General features: G+C 35.1%; 1 long non-coding RNA gene across 4 annotated transcripts in view; it reads right to left on the bottom strand.

Annotated features, from left to right (window-relative positions):
- LOC131811389 (uncharacterized) overlaps window positions 1–24,266 on the bottom strand; it is a 175,575-nt gene that overhangs the window by 127,443 nt on the left and 23,866 nt on the right. For 2 of the 4 annotated variants that reach the window (XR_009345917.1, XR_009345916.1), the window contains exon 3: window positions 16,400–16,492. The exons of the other annotated variants lie outside the window; for them this stretch is intronic. This is a non-coding gene — a long non-coding RNA (uncharacterized LOC131811389). The remainder of the gene's footprint in view (window positions 1–16,399; window positions 16,493–24,266) is intronic. 4 annotated transcript variants of the gene reach the window in all.

Genomic DNA, 24,266 nt, shown 5'->3' with positions numbered 1-24,266 from the left:
CCATGTTTAAATATAGCTTCCTTGTCTCCACATCCTTTTCTAGCTACTCTACCATTTCTCTACTTACCTCTTTGAAGTTTTGGAATAATTTTCTACAAATCATTTTTCTACTGCCTCACCTCCCAGTGATCTCCCACATACACTGATTTAAAAAAGTTAGTCCTCATCAAGCAATTAAAGTTTCTCTGGTCAGCATCACACCTATAACTCCACTGCTGATTCAAACGAGTGCTTTCCAGTAGTCATCTTCTTAAATACTCTTGTTTGGTCTCTTACACTCCTCCCCTGACTCTTGTATTCTGTGAAACTTCCTCCTCTCATTTTTCACCTGCCATATTTCACTTTTCTTACCTGTTCTCTTATCTGCTCCTCCCCTGTTACTAGAACTGCAAGGGTCTGAATCTTTCAGGAATTACCCTGTGCCTCCACTTCTTTTCAATGTCTTCCTCAATTTACCTTTGAAATTTCAACTTAACCTCTTACTGTGCCTTTCAATGCTATCTATATGCTGATAATTAAAACTCTGTAACTCTGGCCTACACCTCCCCATGAAGTGTTGGTTTTAACTCTTCATTGCTTACTTGATATCTGCAACTGACAGACTTCTCAAAATTAACATGTTTAAAGTGAAAGATGAAACTGCCTCTACACGAATGTTCTCTATTTCTCTAAACAGCCATACTGCCTACCCAAATGATTGCTTAAGCCATAACTCAGGAGTCGTCTTTCAATTTATTCTGTTCCTTTCTCACTACAATGAATCAAGTAGTGTCTGCTCTACGTTTAATATTTATCTAGGTTCTCCAAATTGGCCCATGTCCACTGCACCCACTCTAATCTAGTTGTAATCATCTTTCAATGCACAACTTCCCACAACTTCTTACTGTCCCTTCTCCTGATAGTCAAAGTGATCCTTCCAAAATTCAGATAAAATCATATGGCTCCTCCTTTAAAAAAAAAGCCCTCTAATGGTGTTCCATTGTGTTTCCAACTTTGTCCATCCAAGCTTACCACCCTCATTGTGTTTTACCTTCATCTGTGCTTACTGTGCTCTGGCCACATCTAAACTTCATTCTGTTTCTCACCAACTACCCTCATTCCAGCCTTAGGACTTTTGCCCTTGCTGTCCTTCTGCTAGGAATACTTTGTCCCCAATCTAACATGGCTGTTCTGTTCTCTTAATTCAGATAACAACTCAAATATCAATCCCCTTGGTTGACTCTTCCCTGACCATCTCAATTTCCTCAGTATGGAATCCTGAGTGTATGAATCCAGTATCAGGGTCATTATTTGCTTTTACATGCATAATTTTAAGTTCAGTTACTGACTTACAGAATAAACTTTTGTCCACAATATAATAGAAGCAGAAACTTGCTCACGTAGTTGAAAACTCCAGTTCTAAAATAGTTCAGGCTATAATTGCCATTTTTTGTTTTTACCAGTGAAGCATAATTGAATCTTGACAACATGACTGTAATCAAAGGATACATGCAAGTTTACCCTAATCAATGCGCCTGAGGTTCCAGATGACCTCATTCAGGAGATATTGATGGAAAAGTACACCAGTTTCCACTGCTCTTCTGCCAACATTAACCAAGTGCAAATTAGATGTATTTTTTGTCATTCTTTTGAGTGGATTGGTTCCAGTTGTGTTAAAAGTGATCATTGATCACCTGAAGAGCCATGGTAGTTTGGTAAATTAGTTTCAGCCTGATGTTATTTTATATATAAACAGACTAATGTGCAAAACCTTAGGCATCACAGATTGTGTATAGTGTGGTAGACTTTCTTAATTACTTTTAAATGATCAGTGAGAAACCCAAACCAGTATGAAAATAATGGGAAAATAAGAACTACAATGATAGCAATTATGAAATAACAGCAGATTCAGTTATCCAGCCTGTCTAACAAGACTGGTGAGCAAAATAACCATATATAAAAAACAGTGTTTAGACACAAAATAAGAATAAATGTTTCACTGACTGTGGGATTGATTGCAGAAGAACTCCATGTAAGCTATATAATGTAAAGTGAGGCCATAGAAAAATGCTATGAAATATGTGTAAAGACTTGCCATGTGGCTTAGAATTGGGGCAGTTAGCCTAAGAGGGTGTCATTGAATTCCTTGTACATTCATATTTGAATCATCCTTCTAAGGAAGCATTAAAAAACTTCAATGTTACTAATTCAAGAAATACATATTGGAGGCATTATACAGTATAACTTTCCTCCTATCAAACTGGGACAAAAATTGAGAATATTAATTGTAATTGAAGACACAGTGGTATGAGTGCTCTCTTATATAGTTTCATACAAACATCAGTTGGATTGTATATTGGTTAAGCCTTCAAATCGTTACACTTTAGGATTAAAACACAGACACACAGACACACACATTGCTGCTTCTAAAAATCTACCATTATAAATTCATTCCTACATGCACAAAGACCTCTATTCATCACAGTGTTGAGGTGACAGCACAAAGTTGGAACAGAAATGTCTTTCTGAAAGACAGTAGTTGAAAATATGATGCACTTATTCAGTGCAATTCTATACTCCAGGTTAAAAAAATGACATTATTGGTAAGTGAGGAAAAAAATAGATGGAGTAATACTTATGGTAAGAACCTATTTATGTAAAAAATAAAGACCAAAAAAGATAAACAGGCATACAAGTATATTTATATAAAATGTAATAATTATGTAAGTATAAAGAAGAATACAGAAGGCTAGCCATGAATCCTTTAGTGTGGTTACATCTGGGGAAAAGGAATTTTCACATTTTTCTATATAATAAAATTATAAATAAATAAATAAAATTATATACATGTATTATTGGTGTTAATTTAAAAATAATAACAAATAACAGTCTATGAACCTATTTTCAAATTAAAACAAGATTAGGTTGGCAACAAGAGATGGAATACTAAATCAGATTGAAACTTAGCTGGGAGCCTTGAGACATGGGTCACATAACTGGCCAGATAAACTCATAGGTTTTAGTTATTGTGGTAGGTTGAATAATGGCCACCCAAAGATGTCAAGGTCCTCATTCCAGAAACTTATAAATATGTTACCTTACTTATATTCAAAAGGGAATTTGCAGATCTTCAGATTGGGAGATTATTCTGTCCCTTGGATATAATCATAAAGATACTTATAAGAGGAGGTAGGATGGTCAAAGACTGAGAAGGTGATGTGATAATGGGAGGAGAAAGACAGAGAGACAGAAAGGAAGACAAAGACAGAGACTAAGATTGGAAGATGCTACACTTCTGGTTTTGAAGGTGGAGAAAGAAACCACCAACTAAGAAATGCAATTGCCTTCTAAAAGGTAGAAAGGCAAGGAGACTATTTATCCACTAAAGCCTAAAGAAGAAACGAGCCCTGCTGACACCTTGACTTGAGCCCAGTCAGACTGAATTTGGACTTCTGAGCTCCAGAACTCTAAGAGAATAAACTGTGTTGTTCTAAGCCACTAAATTTGAGGGAACTTGTTGTAGTAGCATTAGGAGATTAATATAGTAATCTGGCCTATAAGTATAGGAAGTAGAATTGGATTATCAATAATAAAAATAATTTTAGTAATAATCAAAATAGCAAACATTTGTAAATACTTCCTATGTGTTAGAAACTATGTTAAGGGCTTCATATGCAATACTCATAACAATCTTGTATGTACACACTATTTACATATTCCACTTCATACATGAGGAGCCAAAGCTAAAGAGATTTAGTAATTTCCCAATGAGTAACAGAACCAAAAAACAAACAGATCTGGTTGACTCCATAACCTTCTTATGGTAGTGACCGTAAGAGTCACTGCTGCTCTCCTAAATGTGGTAAGGCTATGAAGACATTCTTCCACAATGGCTTTTGATTTTAGAGCCATTCTCATATAAATGTACTAAATTTGTAACAGATAATTAAATTCTATGTTCCCTGTGGGAACATTCAAAGAATCTGAATGCACCTATGCAATGAGAGCCACAATGTTAGGAACACAATGCATGTTCTATGGCCTAACTTATTGAAATAGGTTCTTGTTTTCTGTGATTATATATAACACATGTGGATCTGTGTGATAAGAGGACACATTTTAATGAGTGATTAATTTCATAGATGGACACTGAGGTGTAGATAGGTTAGATGGCTTTCGTCTTGCTTGGGTCAAGGATCATGGATTGTGTAGGTTGAGGACACACATGGTGGCCTGGCTGGGGACCACCTGTTTCACTGTATGATGGGTTAGGACAGGAAAGAGCTGACAAATTTCTGAAGCAGTTTTGGTCTATTGCTGGGACACCTGGAGCAATAAGACCCAAGGGTATTGAGGAGCTGCTAGAAAGCTCTGAGGGGGAATACTAAAGAGCTAAAGTTCCACACCCTTCTGAGCTACACTGCTCTAGTCTGTTTTACATGTGTTTCTGCATAGGATTTCTTCAGTTGATAGAGGAAGGAGGAAGAGTACAAGTTTTGGAATGGCTCATGGAGAGTTCTGAGAGAATACAGGAAGCCCAGGATTGCAGAGCCCAATTGGGGTGAGGGTGGGGATGAGGGAACTACTTTCAGAATAATCATGTTGTCAATCTTACAATTTAACTGTATTTCAGTTGTTAAAGACTCTATACCAGCACTTAGGGATTCTAGGATGGGGCTGTTGTGGGCTGAGGGTCCCCTTCCAGCTCTAGGCTATGCCAGGTCACACTCTGGGCTGCCCCTAGGTTGGCTCCAGAATCACGCAGGTGAAACCACTTGATGTTGCCTCCTTCATTACTGCACAATTGCCACCAGCATTGAAAAACCAGGGTTTGGACAGTTTGCTAATGAAATAGAGAAAAGAATCGGTTGAATGGTTCTCTTAAATCACAAAAGAATTTTGGTTTTATGTTAATTAGCTGTTATTAAGTGAGGATTCTTTTGTTCAACTGGGAGTTGAAATTCTCAATAAACATGACTGAAAGCAACCACCGCCTCTCCAAGTAAAATAAGTAAACAGCCTCATCAGAAAGAGAAGTTGGTGGCATCTGGTTGCAAGGAATAAATAAAATCTCCCATCTGGTGAAAGGCTTTTGAGATCCCACTTCCTATTCAGATTGTCACTATTACTGCAGCTGGATGACAATACCTTGAGTATTATAAGCAACCTGTCCAGATCAGTTCAGTGAAGCAGCATAATTCAGTTTCACTGATTAAAAAATGGATATTTTCTTGTTATGCTAACTGAAATCTAACAATATTTCACAAAGTTATAATGCAACACAGAACAGCTCGATAAGTAAAAATACTCTGTGAATGGACAAGTTCTAAAACTTTGTCTTATTTATTCACTATTCTTCCATTTACTGATAGTAAGAATTTGGGTAGCAACAAAACCTCTTCCTAAATGTTAAATACAGGATGAAAGTGCTCTATAATAGAATTGGATTGTTAAAGAAAAAGTGACATTTTTTTCAAGGGTAGCTTCATTAATTAACCCATTTTATCTACTTTTAGTCTAATGAATTGCCATCTTTCTGATATAAAAAATATCATACTTGGTCTAAGCATCTGCTTAGAAGATCCTGAGTCCTAAGAGAATCTCTGGGAAACAGCAGCATCAACCCTGAAATAAATGGAATCTTGCAGGTGTGTCCTTTGATTAAATAAAAGGTTAATTAAATTTGAGGAACAGTTGCACTAATTGGTGACACACTCCATTTTACTGTTTTTCCAGAACTGATTTATTTGAGAAGTAAACAGATTTAAGTGACTGAGCAATAGTGAGATTCATGCAACTACAAAAAGATCTCCATATATATTTAATTAAATTGACCTTAAGCCATCCTGTAATGTTTATTTCAACAAATAGCTCACTGTGTGATCACTTCTGGAATATTTGTATGACTTGAAGCATCTTTTAGGTATAATCAGCATTCAAAACATCATTAAACTTTACTGTTTGTGTATCATTAGTGTCTATAAAATATATTACATTGGGCAAACGATAGCAAAGAGATATATTTCATTTATGTGGTTCCCATCTCCCATTGCCAATTACCAATAGACTACATGAATTATTTATCGTCTCATGTTGGCTTAATATCAAATATTTTGCAACTTATATATATTAAAGATTGAAAGCGTAATTCTTTTATTTTCTCCCTTTCTTAGGAGAAAATCTTTGGAGAATATCAACAAACTTCTTAATGAAATACAAAGCAAAACTGAGATAAAAGAAAATCTTCCCCAAAAGGAAGTTATTTGATTAAAACTATTTTACAAAATGGCAGTGGGCATTTCAATCCAAATGTTGAAGATTCAACAGTTCTATATACAAGTAAATGAATAAAATTTAGGGTTTTAGAGGTGCAGAAAGTATTACTTAACTTTAAAATATAATTTTTAAAAACTAGTATAATCAGATGGGAATGAATTAGCTGGAACTAACCTTAGCTTCAGGAATTTTTAATAAACAATTTACACAACTGTACTAGGAAATGGACATGATACTGTCCCATTTCTTTAGCCTATCTTTCATATCAACAGCTTTTTCTCTGTGGAAATGCACATTTCACCCATTTTTATCCTCTAAACATTCTTTTTTACATTCATCACTCTATTGTGAATTAGGATGTAACTACAATTTTTAAGCACTTTCCTGAATATCAGTTGTTCATACAAAGTAAAAGATTTCAAATAAAAAAGCAGAAAATAGCATGTGACTTTCTACCATTCATACACTGATCATCAAGGCTGAATTGCCTGGCCCTTATTCATACCCACATTTTCCTAAGCAAGCTCAATTAATGGTCATTGGCCTCCATTGATTCCTGCCAGTGGCACTCAGATCAAATTTTAATGTGTATAAGAGTTATATGGGATATTAAAAAAAAAAAAAAAAGCAGATTCCTTAGCTCTACCTTCAGACATCCTGCCTCATTAACTCTTGAATGGAGCCGGGAATCAAAGATTTTTAACAAACATGCCCAAATAGTTGTAATGAAAGTGGGAAATCGACCATATGCTGAGAAACACTGGAATAAAATATAAATAAAAAATGCAACTTTGAATGAATCCCAATTAAGACCACAGGCTTGCATTACCTCTTAAAAAATAAAGGGCATGCAACTTCTAATTAAAACTATAAGGGTTTTTTTTTTTTTTTTTTTGTCATTTAACATTTAACTATAAGGTTTTTATAATGAGATACCACCTCACACCAGTCAGAATGGCTAAAATTAACAAGTCAGGAAATGGCAGATGCTGGCCAGGATGCGGAGAAAGGGAACCCTCCTACACTATTGGTGGGAATGCAAGCTGGTGCAACCACTCTGGAAAATAGCATGGAGGTTCCTCAAAAAGTTGAAAATAGAGCTACCCTACGACCAGCAATTGCACTATTGGGTATTTACCTAAAGATACAAACATAGTGATCCGAAGGGGCATGTGCACCTGAATGTTTATAGCAGCAATGTCCACAATAGCCAAACTGTGGAAAGAACCTAGATGTCCATCAACAGATGAATGGATAAAGAAGAAGTGGTATACACACACACACACACACACACACACACACACACAGGAATACTATGCAGCCATCAAAAGAAATGAAATCTTGCCATTTGTGATGACCTGGATAGAACTAGAGGGTATTATGCTGAGCAAAATAAGTCAATAAGAGAAAGACAACTATCATATGATCTCCCTGATATGAGGAAGTGGAGATGCAATGTGGGGGGTTTGCAGGTAGGAAAAGAATAAATGAAACAAGCTGGGATCGGGAGGGAGACAAACCATAAAAGACTCTTAATGTCACAAAACAAACTGAGGGTGGCTGGTGGGAAGGGGATAGGGAGAGGGGGGTGGGGTTATGGACACTGGGGAGGGTATGTGCTATGGTGAGTGCTGTGAAGTGTGTAAACCTGGAGATTCACAGACCTGTACCCCTAGGGCTAATAATACATTATATGTTTATAAAAATAATTTAAAAAATTATAAAACAAAACCACCAAAACTATCAGGTTTTTTTCTCTCTGAATTTTATCTATTTTTTTTTTTTTTTTACTTGAGTATGGTTGACACGCAATGTTATATTAGTTTCAGGTGTATAACACAGTGATTTCAACAATTCTATACTATACTCACCACAAGTGTAGCTACCACCTGTCACCTTATGATGCTATTACAGTATCAATGACTAAGTTCCCTATGCTGTGTCTTTTATTTCCACAATTTATTCATTCCATAACTGGATCCTGTTCCTCCCACTCCCCTTCATCCATTTTGCCCACCCTTCCCCCTCTTGCAACCATCATTTTATTCTCTATTTATAGGTCTGATTCTGATTTTTGTTTGTTTATTCACTTGTTTTGTTTTTTAGATTCCATGTATAAGTGAAATCATATGGCATTTGTCCTTCCCAAACTATCAATTTTGATTCACTTTAGAAAGAAGGAAATTCTACATGTTCAATTGTTGATTTTTGAATTTTATTCAAATTTTGGTTAAAACAGTTTAGTGAGATTCAGATTGATACTGTTGATTAAAATTTGGCATAAGGAAATATTTTTAGACCCAAATAAGCCATTAAAATCCAATTTTGTAAAACAAAACAGAAATTACTCTATATTTTACATACTCAGTGGGCAAAATGATGAACATGAACTAAGGAAAAAATAAAGCGAGGTAATTAGTATTCTTACATCATTTTTTGCTTTAAAAAACAAACTCTCATAAAAAAAATCTGCTTTCCAGGACAGAGGCTCAATGAAAAACATTTTAATTTTAGTTTTTTAATTTTTAAAAAAATTTTTTAAAGATGTTATTTATTTATTTGACAGATGGAGATCACAAGTAGGCAGTGAAGCAGGCAGACAGAGAAGAGGAAGAAGGCTCCCTGCTGGGTAGAGACCCTGATGCGGGACTCCATCTCAGGACCCTGGGATCATAACCTGAGCCGAAGGCAGAGGCTTTAACCCACTGAGCCACCCAGGTGTTCCTTAATTTTAGTTTTTTAAAATTTATTTTTATTTTAAGATTTTATTCATTTTTTTATTTTTTGAGAGACAGAGAGGGCACAAGCAGGGAGAAGGAGCAGAGGCAGAGGGAGAAGCAGGCTCCCTGCTGAGCCCTGAGCCCAATGTAGAACTTGATCCCAGGACCCTGGGATCATGACTTGAACTGAAGACAGGCATTTAACTGACTGAACCACCCAGGCACCTTAATTTTAGTTTTAAAAAACCTGGAGTCTATTATAGAAAATGGCCAGTGAAGGATATTCATGTTTGTTATTTTCAAGAACAAAGAGAAGATTTCCAAGGCTAGTCCAAGCTAACAAATAAATAAAAACACTCACAAATTGACTTATATATGGGATCGGTGTCTCCTGTTTAAAAAAAAGAAATACTATAGAAAATATCCATTAAGGATTACTAGAAGATGGAGTAAGTTGTAGCCCTAAGCCTCAAGATGAATTTTATAAGTGTACCTCAGGATCAGAAAGACCTATCAATAGGAAATGCAATTTGCAAAACACATGTGGTTAGGTTTCCAACTGTGCTAGAACAAATCCTGCAATACCCCGAGTTCTCTCTCCTAATTATTGATTTCTCCTGTCATATTCACCTTACATCCTGACTTTGTCTCATACAACTAACCTGTAGTACCCAAAGTCTAATTAACTTGCTGGGGGAAAAATAATAGAGTCAATCCAGTCTTTTGGCATCAACTGAATCACAAATTTGGTCATTTTTCCTGAGTGTAATTTTCTCTACTCTGAAATCAATCAAAACATATGATCAACATTAATATGCTGGTTAATCAATTGCTTGATAACATATGTGCTGGCTTCTACCATGGAAACCTTGAAGATTTCAGAAGTCAAAGAATAGAAATAATTAAACCCAACAATAATAATAGACGTGTAATAACATGCCAGTTTCTGTGTTAAGCATGAATTAATTCGAAACCTCAGAATGCTATGAAGCGAATATTATTTTATGTCCATTTTGCCAAAAAGAAGTACAGAGAAAGTCTGCAGCTTGTCCAGTGTTATACTATTTGCAAGTGGCAGAAGCAGGTTTGGGAATACCTGTTTTTAACTCCATCACCCATACTTTCAACTACTCTGCCAGACCAGTGGTACAGCTTGTCCTGAATTAGCTTACCACAGTCTTCCTCCTGAAGAATGAAATCTCCTGCAGATGAGTTAAGAAGAGAAGGGGGCTGATACTCTCCTGTTATCAATGTCAGGCAACAATGCAGATCCAATCCCCTAATTCTCAAATGCTTTGAAAATGGAAAAGGCTATGTTACACGCATAATCGTCTGTAAGAGCTATAAGTAGGCCTCTTGAGGAGATTCGTGTGTGCCCTTACTTCCTGTGCTGATGTCTGACTGGCACTGCCAGCAGTGTCAGAGCGGTCTGTACAAATGATTACACAGAAGGCTTGGAAACTTTCATAGTTACTCTAAAGCATGGTCTCGATGCTTCCACCAGGTACAATCAGGGCAACAGCTCATACATATATCTGGTGTGGGCAGTGAAGGATTTTGATCCAAATACATGAATGGGGTGAGTAGGCAGGAATAAGGGGAATTGATTCTCTTAATTACAAAATACTACAATTTCTTGTTAATGAAAAGTATCCCGGAATAGTAATCAGACTCTGATACAGGTATACATACATATGTGTACAAATACATATATACAGAGTATGATGAATACAAGTTAATATTCGCTAAGGAATGTAAGAGTCTTAACATTAATCATTGCATCGTTCTACAACATAGTGATATTCTTTGTAAATACATGGTATTAATTTTTTCATTATATATATTGTATATGCATTAATTGCCTACCCCGTACCAGGCACTGGGTCTATAAATATGAAAAGATATAAGCCTTGCTTTCAAAGAGCTCACAGATTTTTGGGGAGACAGAACACTGGCTACATGTTCTAAGAGCTGTGCTCATTCATTCAACACACATTTATTGAACAATTATTATCTAGTAGGCAATATAAAAGGTGTTACGAACACACAGGTGATCTAGGTAAACATGATCCCTGTGTTAAGTTGTTCATAAGGAAGTAGAAGGTCCAGCTGTCCCTGAGAATAGAGCAGGTAACTCAGCTTACCTGAGCACAGCTGGAAAAACAATTAGAAACTTTCCCATAGGGTGAAACAGAAGCTCATTGAACAAAGAAGGATCTGATGTCTTGAAGTGACAGTTCTAATAAGGATAATAAAGACTTACTGTGGCTCAATGGCAGGACATCCTACTGAAGACTGAGCCTTAAATGTGAATGGCCTTTCCTGTGGTAAGGTTTGCAATTAACCCTTCTAAGCAACTGCAACTGATGGTCATTTCTTTCTTATGTGAAGCTACTCAAATGTGGTCTTCCAGCATCATTGGAAAACTGGTTAGAAATGTAGAAATACAGAATTACAGAATCTCTGGCCCTACCCCAGACTTACTGAGTCAGAATCTGCATGTTAACAAGATTCCCAAGTGCTTCCTGCACATTCAAGTTTGAAAATGCTCCTCTGAGCCACTGATCCTGAACCTTGGCTGTACCTTGGAATTATCTGTGGCCCTTAAAAAAATTACTCATGCTTTGCCCACACCCCACTGACTCAGATTTGTTTACTTTTTCCTGGGGCCAGAACGTACTCATAATTTTTAAGTTCCACGGGTAATTCTAATGTGCCACTAGAGTTCAGAAACACTGATCAGGGAAAGTATATACTAAAGTTGGCAAAACGTCAGAATCACATGTGGCATGCCTTGCCCCAGACATAATCCATCATAGTTCCTGAAGATGGATGTTGATAATTTCTGGGTGTGAGTGTGTGTACATAAGGGAGTGTTTGTGTAATATTTGCCTGCATGTTTGTGAATAAAAGATCAAATAAGAAAGCCATAAACAGGAATCCAGTATCCACAGGATCTTGGTTCAGGAGGAAGACGAGAAGTTTTTAATGCAATGATACCCTGACTCCATTTTACTTACTGGGTTGTGTGAGGATTATTGGACCATGTTATTGGATTATATGTATATATATTATATTATATATAATATAATATAAGTATATTGAATTATATATATTATATTGGAAATATGTGGAAAAAACTTGTGTAAATTATAGAGAAATGATAGAATTAACAATTTGGACCTAATATAATACATGGGAAGTTGTCAAATTCAATTGAATGGCCTTGTCCTGTGTTTTTTTGAACTTGCTTGATGGAAAATGGCAATGATTCCTCAAATTCTCCTCTTTCTACCACACACAGACTGAGTGGCCACCACTCACAAATAAAGCTCTTGATAAATACATGATATCATCATGGCGCAGCATGAGTACAGTGTGGTTTGGGACATCTTCAGGAGCATGCGTGGCAGAGGTAGGAAAGAGTATGTGAATGTAAATTTAGCAGGCATGGCATGTGCAAATTTTCCAGAAGCATTTGGAAACTGGCTGCATCAGGGAGTATCAAATGCCATAGAAACCCTCAACAGAAAGGGGAAAGAACCAAGGCCATGCCATTGACAGCCATTCTCAGTTTTGGCTGTTTAAGATGATCGAATTATGAATGTCTAAATGTAAAGTTGGTGAGAGGTTTTAATCAGAATTGAGTAGTAGTAGCATGTGAGCAGTTTATTTGGACTATTTTTTGCTTCTGAAACCTCATGCATCATCTCCATTTTTTTTTTTCTTTTTAAAGAAGACAATGATTGTACACACTATAAAAGGGAAGTCTGTTTTTGTATTTCTTATCATCTCCTTCAAAATTAAAGCCTGTGTTAACTGCATCTTTTAATGGTTGTGTCTTCCCTGGAAAAACTCATGAGGTTACTTAAAATAGGGGATTTTTTTCTAAAATAGATTTGGCTGGAAAAGTTTGCAATTTCTCATCCTTTTAAATGATATTTTCCTTATAAATGCTTTAAACTTTAAATTGATAAAAGGAATTAAGGTCACTAGAGGAGAGGCATAAAAAAGAACTAAAATGTCCTAGAGCTACATAGCCAGAAGGGAGATCTGAGGATCTTGCCTTTTTTTACTTATTAAAAAGATTGAAACGAAGAAGTTCCCTTAACCTTATAACCATCTCCCAAGAAATAGCCATCCTAGCCCATTTGGTAAAGCACTCTAGGAAGGCTGATTCTAAACTAAAAATGCTTCCTGCTAAAAATGCTCATTGTGTATACTCTTTTTATGTGTCTTGGTGGAAATGTGCACATTTTGCTTACAAATGACATTTATTCAGGGACCTGAAATCTGTTACCTCAGTTCCCCAACCCTGAGGTCAATCTGGCTTCATGTACAATGACCCAGGTTTCTTTAACTTTTCTCTTATTCTCAGTCTTTCAGTCAGTCACCTATATTCCTTGCATATAATAATCAATAAGTATTTATTGCATTAAATTGACTCAGTTGATTTCCTCTGGATTTCGTGTTAGGCCACATCCTGTTTTAGTTATGAGGTCCTAAGGTAGAGGCAGACACACCCAAAGGAGTATTTAAATAACCCTGAGTAGAATAATTCATGGTTATAAACATATATGTGTGAGTACGTGAGTATGTGTGTGTGTGTGTGTGTGTGTGTATACACACATTCTCCTTTCATTGCCATCTGGCTTTTCAACCAGTCTTGTTCTGAGGAATTTACTTTTGAGCTGAATTAGGTTCCTCCTAAGACTTCTAACACTCTAGGAGGTCATCCCCTTATTCAGCAGCCCAAGACTCTAAGAACACTGGTATATCTGCCCAGTAAACAATCATCAGGCATTGTTAAGTGACTGACAATGATTAAGGGCAAATATTATTAGTCTAAGAATCTGGAGGAACTATTTTCACAAAATTCTCTCTTTTAATTATTTTTTTTATCCAAGTTCAGATTAATTATAATTTCCAAGTTCATATAATGTACCAAACACTACTGAGAATACAGTATGGAGGAATGCAATCCCTGTCTTAAAGGCATTAAAAATCTACTTAGTGGGACACATGTACACTAAAATCATAATTCAAGTTTATAAATATAAAGACAGGTTTCAGAGGATATTGTGGAAATGCACAGGAAGTGTGCATAGCAGAAGTCTCAGTTGGAAGAACGAATGTCAGGTCAGCAGTATTTAGAGAATGAACAATCACAGCAGAAGGAGTTGGACATTGTCAAGGAATCCTTTCCTCTAGGCAGCAACTCATGGATTTTTTTTCCTGGTCACTCCAGAGATATTCCTGACACATAAGCAAGATCAGAAAAAGGGGTAAAAGGGGAAAGAAAATATGGGACAAGAGAGGTGAGGAGGAAGAGAGGAAAGAAAAAGGAAGGGAAAACAAGGACCATCTCATTCAGAAAGTTCCTGGAACAACTTGAGAACTACTCTATTTCTAGAATGTAGCTTTACAATCCCCTCTCCTTACCTCCTCATGGTACTATTATCTTCACAAAAGTCTTGGCAATTTTTATGTGATTGGACATTGGGTCGTGGTTGAAGCACTTTGTAACCAAGCGAAGTGGCAATAACTGATGTTCCTTCCTTTTGATCCCAACAGTGCTTTGCCAATATTGTTTGTTGCACTTGGGATTCAATTGTCCCTGGAGACGGGGGACAGGTTCCCACTCATCCCAACAGAGCCTATTACACAGGTGAGGGATCTGTCAATGACTGCCTCTTGAGATTGCTTCTAAGAAAGGATGACCAAATCTAGTTTTAAGCCCAGATTGTAATTTTTCAGCCCCATAGGCAATATCACATTCTGGTCTTTATTTGATTTCATATTCTCTCTAACTGCTCATGTTATGCTAGGTCTCTTTTCCTTAGAGTATCTAGAGAATAGTATCCATACACGCACTCCTATATCTCTATTATACTTAAACCTGTTTATAACTACTCAATTTTCCACCAAACCTCATAGCCACAGAAAATGGTTTTAACTCTGTGAAAATCATTTCTCAAAACGTGTCCATAAAATAATTATATAAGATGCTTGGAGAAGGAAGTTTATGGTGAAATATGTTAAGAAAAAATTATGCAAAATATCTGCACAACCATGTGGTTTAAAAAAAGTCTTAACATCTCTCAAAGTTAGTATTCTAAAGATCAGAGTAACCTGGATACATTTTTAAACTATAGATCCATGGGGCCCATCTTAATTAATTAAAATGTTTTATAGTAAGTCTGAGAAATCTTTAATTTTTATAACTTCCTACTATCCATGATGTCACCATCCTGGTCTGGATTCAAAAGCCAGTATTTGAGGGTCTCTATTTTTCAGAATTCTTCACCACCCTTTTATTGATCATTTGAAAGCATTCCTTTACCACTCTATGAATCAACTAACAATTATTCACAATTCTACATGATAACATTAATTGCATTCTCAAGAAAAGCCTGTAACTGTTTGGAATATTTGTAAAGATGATGCAAATAGGGAAGTGGCCATTTCAAATTTTAACTCTGGAATATTCCTATCCTTCTTATTTGCTTTTCTCTCCCAAGCCAATCTTCCCCCAACTTAATGTTGGTCTGTGTCCATGATTTTCAGTTTTCACACACTCTTTGTGTACTAATGGGAAATGGATGAAGCACTGTGGACTTCAATGATAGTAACCTTCACATGTAGCAATAAATTATTTTAACTTTCCTAACAGATTCACAAAAATATATTTTAAACTACTTAAGATAATTTGTGAAAAAATGTCAAACTTAAGTTTTTATTTTAGAACAGTTTGGAGTTTTCAACTTAATTTTCACTTACAAAAAGCACTTTGAAGCTGGTAAAAACTCAAGTAATCAGAAATGTGTAATAAGTAATCAAAATGTGAGTTACAAATTGTTATCTAGTGTACAATGAACAGCATAAAATAACAAGGGACTGTCTGTCTACAGGATGGCAAGTTAATGAGAAAGAGCTAGTATGTAATAGAGATTAATTTTTAACTGAAAATAAAATTTGCATTGAATCTCAAGTGTACAATGTCTTAGAAATTATCAGAAATACAAGGCAATGAAAAGATTTTTTGAGCTATTTAAAAAAATTATTTGCTTCCTCCTTTATACATTTATTCTTCAGGTTAGTGAAAAACAGCATTTGCTAATCTTGTGCTTTCTTTCTGGTATCTCAACGTCCATCATTTTAACTAAAGATACACTATATTTTCATTTGTTATGCGTGTGTGTTTATATACATATATGTACACATATATGTACACATATGTGTGTATACACACATACAATCACACACATACTACCACATGAGCCACAAATGGTGCTTAGAATTCATCATGTCAGCAATGGTAAGTAAGATACAACACCAATGAAGATGTTTAATGCTATTTTCGACTCATGCCAAAATCCCATTCTCATCTTTATCTTCCCTCATAGAGTACAATGAGTACTTACAGCTTTTTCCAAAATCTGGCAATGCTTGCAATAAAGAATGGAGACTTCACTACAGTTATATGAAGGTGGCATTTATTTTCTGGCAGCTCTCCTCTGTCAAAAAATAGAAAACTTTGAATGATCATGTTCCTCAGTTTAGGAATCAAGGATTCTTTCTGAATAAGGAAAACTTTGAAGCTAGATTTCAGCCTCGATACATGTTTTTTCGTGATGAACCTTCCCCAAACTCTAGTAAAAACTGATCCAGGATGTGGTGGCTGTATCCCATGACAGTAGCAATGAGAATTCCAACAAAGAACTAAAAACACTGGTGGATAGTGTAACAGTAAAAGGATTTTTGCAGTTAGTAATGCAGTGTGCGTGTGCACTCGTGTGTGTGTGTGTCTGTGAGTCTGTGTGCCTGTTTATGTGTATGTGTGTGTGTGTGTACAACTTTTGCCAAACTGATAGAAGAAATGAATATTGTTGTATTGGTATACTCATGAGCTTATAGAACTTTCTCACATACTTACTGGCTACTTATATTTCTTCTTTCATCTAAATCATATAATGTATGTACTTTTTATCATTTTCTTGTTTGGTTGTTCATCGTTTTTTGGGTTGACTTTCATTAATTCTTCATGAACTAATGAAATTTATAGCATGAATTTATAGCATGTATATTACATGCTATAAATATTTCTTCTTTACTTTATATAAGGAACCAATGGAAATATATTCTACTTAGTTCATTCCAGCTCCTGAAATGACTTCTCAGTTTACTTTTTATTTTTCTTTCTTTCTTTCTTTCTTTTTGTGTGTGTGTGTGTGGTAGAGAGAAAACTGTTTTTGTGCATAAAGAAAGGAAGAGAAGAGATCTATAAATCAATGTTAACTATCCAAACTACTTATATTTTTCCCACAGGCAAGCTCAATTACACGAGCAACTACTGAAGCTGAAGGGTTATTTTTTTCCCCAAGTATATCATGCTACTAGCAATCTTCATCCAACAAGTTATCTCCTGTTTTTGACGTCTATCAGATCAGCTTCTCCATCAGTGTGTAAGGTGTCATTACGATAGGTTGGCTCCTGGTTCCCTCAAGGTAATTTTGAACTAAAAATATAGTGATCTTTCCCTGAAAAGAGCTATAATAATTCTTCTTAAGTTTAAGGTCAGGACTAAATCTCATTCATTCTAAGACATAAAAAATAAGTAATGTTACTTGAAGAAAATATTCAAATAATTTGCTTAGAATAAAAATTCTAGAATTATTTACATTTTTTTCCTTATGGCTGAGTCCTCAAAATAAACTCTATATTAAATATTTTTTTCAATAGCTTTATTAAGATTTAATTTACATATAATAAACTACATGTATTAAAATGTGTAATTTGATAACTTTTAAATATGAATAACCTCTTTAAATCGTCACTATAATTGCTAATAATCATATCCATCACCTCCAAAACTTTCTTCTTGCCTATGTGTAATTACCACTCCTGCCCAGGCAACTACTGGTGGTTACTAAAGTGTCTTTACAAAACATTTTACGCAGTTTTTTAAATTAATTTGCATGATTTCTTCTTATTAAGTTTTGAGAGTCCTTCACAGATTCTGAATACAAGTCCTTTATCATATACACACTTTACAAATATTTTCTACCAGTCTGTGACTTATCTTTTCATTCTCTTAAAAGTATCTTTTGAAGGGCAGAAAGTTTTAATTTTTAATAAAATCTAATTTATCTTTTTTTAAGGTATGTTTTTCTTGCCATATCTGAGAATTCTTTGCTATAACCCAAAGTCACAAGTTTTCTTATCTTTTTTTCTACAAGTTTAATGGCTTTAAGTTTTATATTTAGACCAATAATTCATTCTGAGTTAATTACAACATATGGTGTAGGTTATGGATCAATGTTTGTTTTGGTTTGGGTTTGGGTATTTTGCATATAGTTAGCCAACTGTTTGAGCATTATTTGATGAACATTATTCTTTTTCCACTGAATTGACTTTGCACCTTTTCAAAAACCAGTTGTCCATACACATGTGTGTCTATTCCTGGACACTCTATTCTGTTCATTTTATCTATTTATTTATCTTTGCAAATACCAAAACTGTCTTAATTACATTAACTTTATAGTGTCTTAACATTAAATAGCAGTATTTCTCCAGCTCTATTCTTCCTTTTACAAACTTATTTTGGCTAATCTAAGCACTTTGCATTTCCACATTAATTTTCAATTAGTTTGTCTAGTCTCACAAAAATTTTTACTGGGATTTGACTGGAGCTGTGTTAAATCTTTACATCAATTTGGGGAGAATTTACATCTCAACAATATTGAGTCTTCCAACCTATAGATGGTACACCTCTCCATTTACTTAGATATTTACTTCCTCTCAGTAGTGCTTTATATTTCTCAGTATGCAGGCCTTTAATATCTTTAGTCGGACTTAGCCATACATATTTCATATGTTTGATAGTAGTTTGAATAGTACTTTAAAATTTTTTATATATGGATTATTTGGTATATAGAAATATAATCTGACCTCTGGATTGATACATGAATGTATGGTAAGAATTAAGAGCTTCAGCAGAGTCATCAGAAAACACTGATCATTTGAGTATGAATGGGGTGAGGAACCAAGAGCAGTACCCTCCTCCTTCACTATATTAAGTGAAGCAGATAGTGGCTACCCTTAACAAAAACAAATCCTTGAAAGAACAGATTTGTCTTGAGAAGTATGATCATGTGATTTTTGAAAGGAAGGAGAACAGGGTATGATGCAACCCAATTTGCTATAGTGGAGGCCATTTCACTAATGGCCGTACTCACTGAAAGGATGGTTTAGAAAAACCTAGCACTTGCAAGCAACAAAGACTCACATCTGCCTTAGTGTGGACTCTAAATAGAAAAGGTTTCCATTTAGAAATTCTTTTTTTTTTAATTTTTAATTTTTTATTTAGAAATTCTGAATGTAAGATACCTCACCTGAATTTGGACTTCACATTTAAATTACCTATTTGGACTGAATGTGAGCGGAGAAAAGAATATGGAAAGTACTCCTACAAGAGTATGTTTCCTGGAGCACCTGCCAAGTTGTGCTCTGCTACAGAACTTCTGCAGAGGAACACACTTGCAAGAAAAGGTCTATTAATGCCTCCCACCAGGAGAATGGTAGAGAAATGATACCCCCCAAATCTGTTCCTTTGTAAAAACAGTGAAAAAATTGTCAAAATCAACTTTTTCATCTTTCTGGAAATTAAGCAAAGGCTTGCAATAATCTAAGGTGTGTTTTTTCCAGAAAGATTAGTTAATCTCAGTAAGAAGTTTTATAGCATTTCAACTTGTTCTGTTCCCTTCCCACTTTCCTCACTCCACAGTAGCCTTAAAAAACAGCAGTATTGCAAGCATGGTAGTTATATAATCAGCAGCCTAAAGGCATTACAGGGTAAGAACAGATTTGGAGCTCCACAAAAAGCCCCACCTCAGAGAATTTTTAGGATTTGACCTGCTTGACAATTGTCTGGAAAAATATCCATTCACAGGGTTTATTTTTATTTGAACCCAGATTTTTCTCATTGGGAAAATCCCCCTTCCCAGGTTATTTATCAATCAGTATCAGCAACAATTATTTAATACTACAGCTTCCTACAGTGATGATACTATTTGGTACAAACATGAGTTTGGCCATAAAACTTAAAAGTAAAATATGGGAATGAGGCGCCCATAGAGGACTTTGAAAAGCTCTGACATACTCCTGAGCATTGCGAATTCCACATACAAACACGAAGTTGTTTGCATGTTCAGAAGAAAAACCCAAAAAGGCCCCAATCTCTCAACTCTGACATTGAGGTTCTGCACAAGAAGGAAAAGTTATAAACTACCATAATGTTAAAGGCATATCCAACATAAACACAGAGTCCATCAGAAATGGTGGAAGACACTGGTTCAAAGCATTTAAGGAAATATCCATTCAATCATTAGCTGACCACACAATCAAGTGTCAACCTCAGCAATTGCACAGATCAAAGAATAAGGGCTTTAGGGAATTCAGGAAAGCCACTAAACAAATAAGCCACATCAAAAGAAACAACAACAACAACCAGCAACAACAACAAAACCTGCTATATCATGTTATTTAAAATTTCCAGATTTCAGCCAAACATTATGAGACATAAAAGTGACATGAAAGTATGGCCTATACACAAAGGTAAAAAGGCAGTCATTAGAAACACTACCCAAGGGGTACCTGGGTGGCTCAGTTGGTTAAGCATTGGCCTTCAGCCCAGGTCATAATCTCAGAGTCCAGGGATCGAGCCCCACATCTGGTTCCCTGCTCATTGGGGAGCCTGCTTCTCCCTCTCTCTCTGCCTGCCACTCCCCCTGCTTGTGCTTGCTCTTTCTCTCTGTGTCAAATAAGTAAATAAAATCTTTTTAAAAGGAAAAAAAAAAGAAAGAAAGAAACACTACCCAAGGAATCTCATAAGTTAGACTTATTAGAAAAACATTTTAAAGAAGACATTATAAATATGTTCAACTAAATAAAATAAAATGTATCTAAAACATTAAAGAAAAGTATAAGAACACTCCTCAAATAAGAATATCAATAGAGGGAAGTTATTAAAAAGAACCAAATAGAAAATGTCAAGTTGAAAAGGAAAATAATAGTAAGGAAAATCAAACAGAGGGATTCAGCAATGGATTTGAGCTGCCAAAAAAAAGAATCAGAAAATTTGAAGATAGATAATAGAAGTCAACCAGTCTGAGAAACAAACAAACAAACAAAAAAAAAAAAAAAAAAAAAAGAAAGAAAAATGAACAGAGGGCTGTGGAACATCTTCGAGACAGCAATAAATGCTTAAATGGACTCCTAGAGGAGAATAAAGAAGGGAGGAGAGTCCCAAACTTCCTGTCTTTAATAACTCAATTTCTACATTCAAGAAACTCAACAAATTCCAAACAGGATAAACTCAAAGAGATACACAACTATACATGTTAGAGTTTAATTCTCAAAATCCAAGACAAAGAGACATACTTGAAAGCAGAAAGATGAAAAAAGACTTGGATAGGAATGCTCAAAGAAATGCACAACTCACTCTGGACAAAACAAAGTGGGGTGACATCTTCAAGGCATGGACAGGCCAAGGCTATTAACCAAGGATTCTATACCCAGAGAAACTATCCTTCAAAAATTTGGAAGACGTGACATTGCAAACAAAAACAGAGAATTAGCATACTCTTCCTAAAAGAAATAAGAAATGGAGTCGTTTAGTCTGATAAGAAAAAACACTAGTGAGCTACACTAGTAGCTCAAATCCACACAAAGAAATAAATAACAGTGCTAATAGAATCTATATAAGTAAATATAAAAACAATATAAACATTTTGTAACATTTTCTTCTTTTGAAACACAGTGACATGGAGTAATTATTATAAAACATGTTGATAGTTTCATAATGTACAAGTTTGTAATTTGACAATAATATTACAAAGGAAGGCAAGGGAATGGAACTATTTTAGAGCAAAGCTTTTGTATGCTATTGAAATGAAATTGCTGTTAACCCAATCTAGATTACTTTAAAGATTTTTTAAAAAATTTATTTATTTGACAGACGAGATCACAAGTAGGCAGAGAAGCAGGCAAAGAGAGAGGAGGAAGCAGGCTCCCTGCTGAGCAGACAGCCTGATACGGGGCTCGATCCCAGTACCCTGGGATCATGACTTGAGCCAAAGGCAGAGGCTTTAACCCACTGAGCCACCCAGGCACCCCCAATCTAGATTACTTTAAATTAAGAATTCATTTTAATACCCAGGGCAACCACTAAAAAAATAAAATCTAAAAATAACTTTAAAATAGAGGGGATATAAAACCAGAAACCACATAAGATATATAAAAAACAACCGAAATGACAGATGCAAATGCTACTTACCAATACGCACTTTAAATATAAATAGATGAAACATTCTAATCAAGAGGCAGAAACTATCACACTGGATTACAAAACAAGACACAATTATATGTTCTCTACAGGAAGATTAAAAAATACAATGTATTTAATATAATGGGATTGAAGAGATAAATAACACAAACAGAAAGCATAAGAAATAGACTAGACTAAAAAAGTTACTGGAGATAAAGAGGAACATTGTATGATGTGTGATAATAAAAGGTCAGGCCATCAGATGTAATAATAAAAATCATCTTGACCTTTGTCCTGCACCATACTCAAAAAATAAGAAATGCATCACAGATCTAGGTACAAACCCTAAAACTATAAACTCTCTAGTAGAAAACATTCTAACAGTGGAAAAGACAGTTTTTTAGGTAGGATACAAAAAAAACCCACAACCATACAAAATGTGATACACTGGATTTTATCAAAATTTTTAAAAATTCTGCTTCTTAAAAGATACTTTAAGAAATAAAAGACAAACTACAGACAAGAAAATATTTGTAAAACACATATCTGTGAAGGACTCAAATTCATAATATAAATATATACAATAAAAAGAAAAAACAGCAACACAATGAAATATGGGCAAAGAGTCATGCAGACATTTCACCAAAAAAAGATATGGGTAACAGATGAGCACATGAGATGTTCGACATTATTAGGCATTAAAGAGATCCAGATTATCCATGAGAAAAGGAATTTTCAATAACATTTATAAAGAATAAAGGAGTATATGAGACAGGAAAATTCCAATCCTCATTTATAGATCATAGATGTGAGAAATTCCTAGTAAAATATACAGCATATTGAATCTAAAAATATTATTTTAAATATTATTTTAAAATATTAATATCCAAGAGGTTTCATTTCTGAGATACAGTAATTACTTAACAGAAATTACTTTGAATAAATTTAACACATTGAGGGCACCTGGGTGGCTCAGTTGGTTAAACGACGGCCTTCAGCTCAGGTCATGATCCCGAAGTCCCAGGATAGAGTCCCACATCGGGCTCCTTGCTCAGCACGGGGTCTGCTTCTCCCTCTGACTCTCTCCTCTTTCATGCTCTCTCTCTTTTTCTCTCTCTTAAATAAATAAAATCTTTAAAAAAAATTTTTTTAACACATTGAAGAATTAATGGAGGATAACACAGCTCTAAATGCAGAAAAGTCAGTGTTCAAATTTAGTACCCATTCATCACTAAAAACTTTAAGTAAACTGGAAACAGAAAGGAATTTCCTTGACGTGATAAAGGAATCTACAAAAAATATTTACAGAAATTAAAGTTAATGATGAAATTGTAGAAGCAACCCCTTTAAAATAAGCAGTGAGCAAAGGATTCCTGATATCACTTTTTGTTTTCAATAGTGAATTGTATCCTCTAGTTAATGAAATAGAAATTAGGAAAAAACATACAAACAAACAAACAAAAAAAAACCCACCATCATTCACAGACAACGTATAAATTTGTACATAGAAAATTCAACAGGTATGTTGAAAAAATTAGTAGTAGGCATAAAATCAATATAAAATAATGAGTATGTTCCTATATACCAGATAGACATTGAAAATGCTAATTAAAATAACATCATTCAGAAAGACAAAAAAATATGATACATAGGAATAAATTCAACAAAGTATGTTGAAAGTCTATACCAAAAATATCACAGAGACACACAGAAATGCCTTCAGCTATAATAATTTATTGGGAGCACAGGAGCAGAAAAGACCGTTTCATTGGTCATACACTCAGGCCTCCTGGAGAATGGGGCTCTCATTCTGTGTTCCAGTAATTACATCAATGATAGCAGTAGCTCTATGGGCATTCTTCCTGGTCTAGGGACTGCTGTACTGTTGCAGTTTAGCTCCTCAGCATCTATTTCATACTGTTCTTTCTCTCTTTACCATACATAAACTTTCTAATAGAGAATCA

The sequence above is a fragment of the Mustela lutreola genome, chromosome 11 (assembly GCF_030435805.1).
Source record: "Mustela lutreola isolate mMusLut2 chromosome 11, mMusLut2.pri, whole genome shotgun sequence".
NCBI classification, from domain to species: Eukaryota; Metazoa; Chordata; class Mammalia; order Carnivora; family Mustelidae; genus Mustela; species Mustela lutreola.
Note: the sequence above shows the minus strand (reverse complement) of the source record. Positions and strands in the feature narration are given on the sequence as shown.